The sequence below is a fragment of the Mus caroli genome, chromosome 1, assembly GCF_900094665.2.
Source record: "Mus caroli chromosome 1, CAROLI_EIJ_v1.1, whole genome shotgun sequence".
In the NCBI taxonomy this organism is placed as follows: Eukaryota; Metazoa; Chordata; class Mammalia; order Rodentia; family Muridae; genus Mus; species Mus caroli.
This window is the reverse complement of record NC_034570.1, coordinates 111,758,949-111,764,089: the sequence shown is the minus strand read 5'-3', so window position 1 is coordinate 111,764,089 and position 5,141 is coordinate 111,758,949. Positions and strand designations below refer to the sequence as shown.

The 5,141-nt window shown below is 38.8% G+C and overlaps 1 protein-coding gene and 1 pseudogene across 2 annotated transcripts in view; both read left to right on the top strand.

Annotated features, from left to right (window-relative positions):
• Ptpn4 (protein tyrosine phosphatase non-receptor type 4) overlaps positions 1-5,141 on the top strand; it is a 179,109-nt gene that overhangs the window by 100,978 nt on the left and 72,990 nt on the right. The gene's annotated exons all lie outside the window — the stretch shown is intronic.
• On the top strand, positions 8-1,525 carry LOC110293973 (annotated as a pseudogene).

The following is a 5,141-nucleotide window of genomic DNA, read 5'->3' as shown; positions in this document are numbered from 1 at the left end:
TGGAATGAACCTTACTTGTTGACTGGTTGCTGATTGGATTCACTTGAAAAAAAGAATCATTTTTCCCTCTGTGGAAGCCACATAGTGGCATATTTAATTCAAATCCAGGGATCACAACTTTTGATTTTTCTGGAGGGACATACCACTATATCAAATAAGCTTGACATTAAAGCCAAAATGGTGCTGTCCCAGAGACAACGAGATGAACTAAATCGAGCTATAGCAGATTATCTTCGTTCAAATGGCTATGAAGAGGCATATTCCGTTTTTAAAAAGGAAGCTGAACTAGATATGAATGAAGAATTAGATAAGAAGTATGCTGGTCTTTTGGAAAAAAAAATGGACATCTGTTATTAGATTACAAAAAAAGGTAATGGAATTAGAATCAAAACTAAATGAAGCAAAAGAAGAATTTACGTCGGGTGGTCCTCTTGGTCAGAAACGAGACCCAAAAGAATGGATTCCCCGTCCACCTGAGAAATACGCATTGAGTGGTCATAGGAGTCCAGTTACTTGAGTCATTTTCCATCCTGTGTTCAGTGTTATGGTCTCTGCTTCAGAGGATGCTACAATTAAGGTGTGGGATTATGAGACTGGAGATTTTGAACGAACTCTCAAGGGCCATACAGACTCTGTACAGGACATTTCCTTTGACCACAGTGGCAAGCTTCTGGCTTCCTGTTCAGCAGATATGACGATTAAATTATGGGATTTTCAGTGTTTTGAATGCATCAGAACCATGCACGGTCACAATCACAATGTCTCTTCAGTAGCCATCATGCCTAATGGGGATCATATAGTGTCTGCCTCAAGGGATAAAACTATAAAAATGTGGGAAGTGCAAACTGGCTACTGTGTGAAGACATTCACAGGACACAGAGAATGGGTACGTATGGTGCGGCCAAATCAGGATGGCACTCTGATAGCCAGCTGTTCCAATGACCAGACTGTGCGTGTGTGGGTTGTAGCAACAAAGGAATGCAAGGCTGAGCTCCGAGAACATGAACATGTGGTGGAATGCATTTCCTGGGCTCCAGAAAGTTCATATTCTTCCATCTCTGAAGCAACAGGATCTGAGACTAAAAAAAGTGGCAAGCCTGGACCTTTCTTGCTATCTGGTTCCAAAGACAAAACTATTAAGCTGTGGGACGTCAGTACTGGCATGTGCCTTATGACTCTTGTGGGTCATGATAATTGGGTACGTGGAGTTCTGTTCCATTCTGGGGGGGAAGTTTATTTTGAGTTGTGCTGATGACAAGACCCTCAGTGTATGGGATTACAAGAACAAGTGATGCATGAAGACCCTCAGTGCGCATGAACACTTTGTTACCTCCTTGGATTTCCATAAGACGGCACCCTATGTGGTTACTGGCAGTGTAGATCAAACAGTAAAGGTGTGGGAGTGCTGTTGATTGAGTCACATTTGGTTCTTCCTCCCTTTTTTTCCTCTGGATGCACTCTGATGATACCATGGTTACCCCATTTGAGCTCTGTTTAAATAAATATTGTCCTTTCATGTAAATTATTCTGGATGTAGATTGAGCTTATTAAATGTTACACACAAAGTATTCATGCATGGTGAACCAAATTGTATACTGTAAATTTACATATGTTGTCTAGAAGTACCATAGGGTTTAAAAACCTGGGCTGGCATTGGTCACACCAGGCCTACAAGGGCAGAAGTTAAATAAACTGAACTAGGGCACTAAAAAAAAAAAAATATGCCCCAGTTGAGCAATTGAGAGGACAAGTTATGGAATATCTACCTACATGGTATAATTCTGCTCCACATTAGAAAGAAATGGATGATTGAAACACTGAAGCCCACAGATCCTCCTCCTCCCAAATCAGTATACTAAACCCAAAAGAACATATCTCTCTCTATGAAATCCTAGGACACATAAATTTTAAAGATTTGGAAACAGAAGGAAACTTTGCAAGATAAAATGATAAAACAATTACATGATGATTGTTCTGTGGTAGTTATGCAAGTGAACAGATTTTTTTAAAAGTTTATTGTTCACCTAAAGTTGATAAATTATATAAATGCAAATTATATCTCTAGAAAACCAATAAAACTGAAGATCATTTACGGTTTCATCTTACATTTTTGAAGTATTTTCTATGTAATTGTTATTGTGGCATGTTCAAGGACAAAAACATAATTCTTAATCTGTAAGTACAGATAGGACATACAAACAGTAATTTTTCTTTTTTTTTATACTATTTATAAATGTCAGAATCATACACTATAATGTAATAATTTAAATAATATAATTTAAAATGCATATATATTAAATTGCCAGTGATAAATTTCTCTGTGTTTTCAAAGTTCTATATTATGTAATTTTTACTTTTTTTAAACTGTTAATATAAAATTAAGATTCTGGCAAGCTACGTACATTGCTGTGCAAACAGAAAAGAATATACTCTGGAATATTGAAGTGAATTTGAGATGGCTTTTATAGGATACAGAGAAGGTTCCTCAATTGGATGGGGACTGAATTTTCAGGAATAACTTAATATATATAGGGTATATGTGCTAGCCGTCTTTTTTATTTATTTATTTATTTATTATTTTATTTATTTTTTTATTACGTATTTTCCTCAATTACATTTCCAATGCTACCCCAAAAGTCCCCCATACCCCCCCCCCAACTTCTCTACCCACCCATTCCCATTCTTTTGGCCCTGGCATTCCCCTGTACTGGGGCATATAAAGTTTGCAAGTCCAATGGGCCTCTCTTTTCAGTGATGGCCGACTAGGCCATCTTTTGATACATATGCAGCTAGAGACAAGAGCTCCAGGGTACTGGTTAGTTCATCATGTTGTTCCAACTATAGGGTTGCAGATCCCTTTATCTCCTTGGGTACTTTCTCTAACTCCTCCATTGGGAGCCCTGTGATCCATCCAATAGCTGACTGTGAGCATCCACTCACAAGAAACCAGGCAAAATACAATCCACCAAGTTACAGTGACACAATACGAAAGGAATGTATACATCAAAAGAAGGTGGGGGCCAGGCTGCTGCCACAAAAGAAGGGAGCCAGGTGTAAACTAGTCTATTGTTAAACCCACCTCCAGGGGTTCTGCACTAGCAGACCTTATCATGAATACTGCAATACCCCAACACCTTATTTCCTGGGTCTACAGAAGAATATACCAACTTGCTTCTAATGTGAAGCTCACTATACCTAGCTGTAGAGAAGATCTCTGTCTTAGTGGGATTCCCTAGCTCTGTTATTCCCTTGTTTGGGTGAGAATTGCTGCTGTCCTTGGTAAATATTTTGCAGACCAGCTCTGAGCTACTGGCTCCATCTTTTGTAATGCTTAATTAGTAACTGAATAGGAAACTTCCTTTCTGCATTCCTGCCAGATTTCAAGCTTGCAGGCTTCTGGGACCATGAACAATGGGGAGGCTTAACTATAACAGAATTTAATCATAAAAGGCATTTATAATAAAGTATTAAAACAGAGCTCCAAGATCCATACACCAGACTAACAGGGGAATAGAGTATGAGTATATGGGTAAATAAGAACGCCAAATCTCCAGGAGGTGAGCTTTCTTGCAACTCTTCCTCCTTGAGTGTTTACAGACTTTTTCAGCCTGTTGAGCAGACCCTACTGGAGGGTATGGCAGAGCAATCTGCAAATTCATCTGGAATAACAAAAAACCTAGGATAGCAAAAACTCTTCTCAAGGATAAAAGAACTTGTGGGTGAATCACCATGCCTGATCTAAAGTTGTACTACAGAGCAATTGTGATAAAAACTGCATGATACTGGTATAGCAACAGTCAAGTAGACCAATGGAATAGAATTGAAGACCCAGAAATGAACCCACATACCTATGGTCAGTAGATCTTTGATAAGGGAGCTAAAACCATCCAGTGGAAAAAAGACAGTATTTTCAACAAATGGTGCTGGCACAACTGGAGGTTATCATGTAGAAGAATGCAAATTGATCTATTCCTATCTCCTTGTACTAAGGTCAAATCTAAGTGGATCAAGGAACTCCACATAAAACCAGAGACAGTGAAACTTAATAGAAGAGAAAGTGGGGAAAAGCCTCGAAAATATGGGCACAGGGGAAATATTCTAAGTATAGGGGAATGCCAGGGCCAAGAAGTGGGAGGGGGGGATGGATGGGTGACTTTTTGGGATAGCATTGGAAATGTAAATGAAGAAAATACCTAATTAAAGGAAAAAAAAAAAAGAAGAAGAAGCCTAAAGATAGCAGGAGAACCAGGAATATGGGCACTAGAAGAATTTAAGCATAGTCCTTTGTCATCTAAGGAATATTCATCTGGATACTTTCATTCAGTAAATTATATCTGGCCTCAATTGCAAATTTCTAGAGATTCAAATAAAGGGGAAATTTTTGAACGAAGGAAAACACTGAAATACTAATTTTTTTTGTAGAGAAATAAAGTTTAACAATTGCATGGCACTTTTCTTTAGAAAACCTATGACATATTTGCAATTGTTCAAAGAAAAATCCTTATCAATTTAGTTTATAGTTGTATTTCAGAAACAAGAGAAAACTATATTTTCTCAAACAGGAATTAAAGGGATCTTTTACCAGTTAGCCTATGTGATTGTTTGTATATCCTTGGACCAGGGAGTGGCACCATCTGCAGGTGTGGCCTTGTTGGAACGGGTATGACCTGGTTGGAATGGGTGTGTCATTATGGGTGTGGAGATAAGATCCTCATGCTAGTTGCCTGGAAGTCAGTCTTCCACTTGCAGCCTTTGGATGAAGACATAGAACTCTCAGCTCCTCCTGCACCATGCCTGCCTGGATACTGCCATGCTCCCACCTTGATGATAATGGACTGAACCTCTGAACCTGTAAGCCAGCCCCAATTAAATGTTGTTTTTTTTATAAGACTTGCCTTGGTCATGGTGTCTGTTCACAGCAGTAAAACCCTAACTAAGACAGAATTTGGTACTAGGAGTGGGTATTGCTGTGATAGGCTGACCATGCTTTTATTTGAAAGAATGTGGATTTTAGGACTTTGGATTTGGAAAGTAGTGGAATGCTTTAAATGGGGCTTAATGGGNCATCCTAGTAGGAATATGGAAGACTTTGTTGCTGGGAGTGATTTGAACTGTGTTGACCTGGCCCAAGAGATTTCAAA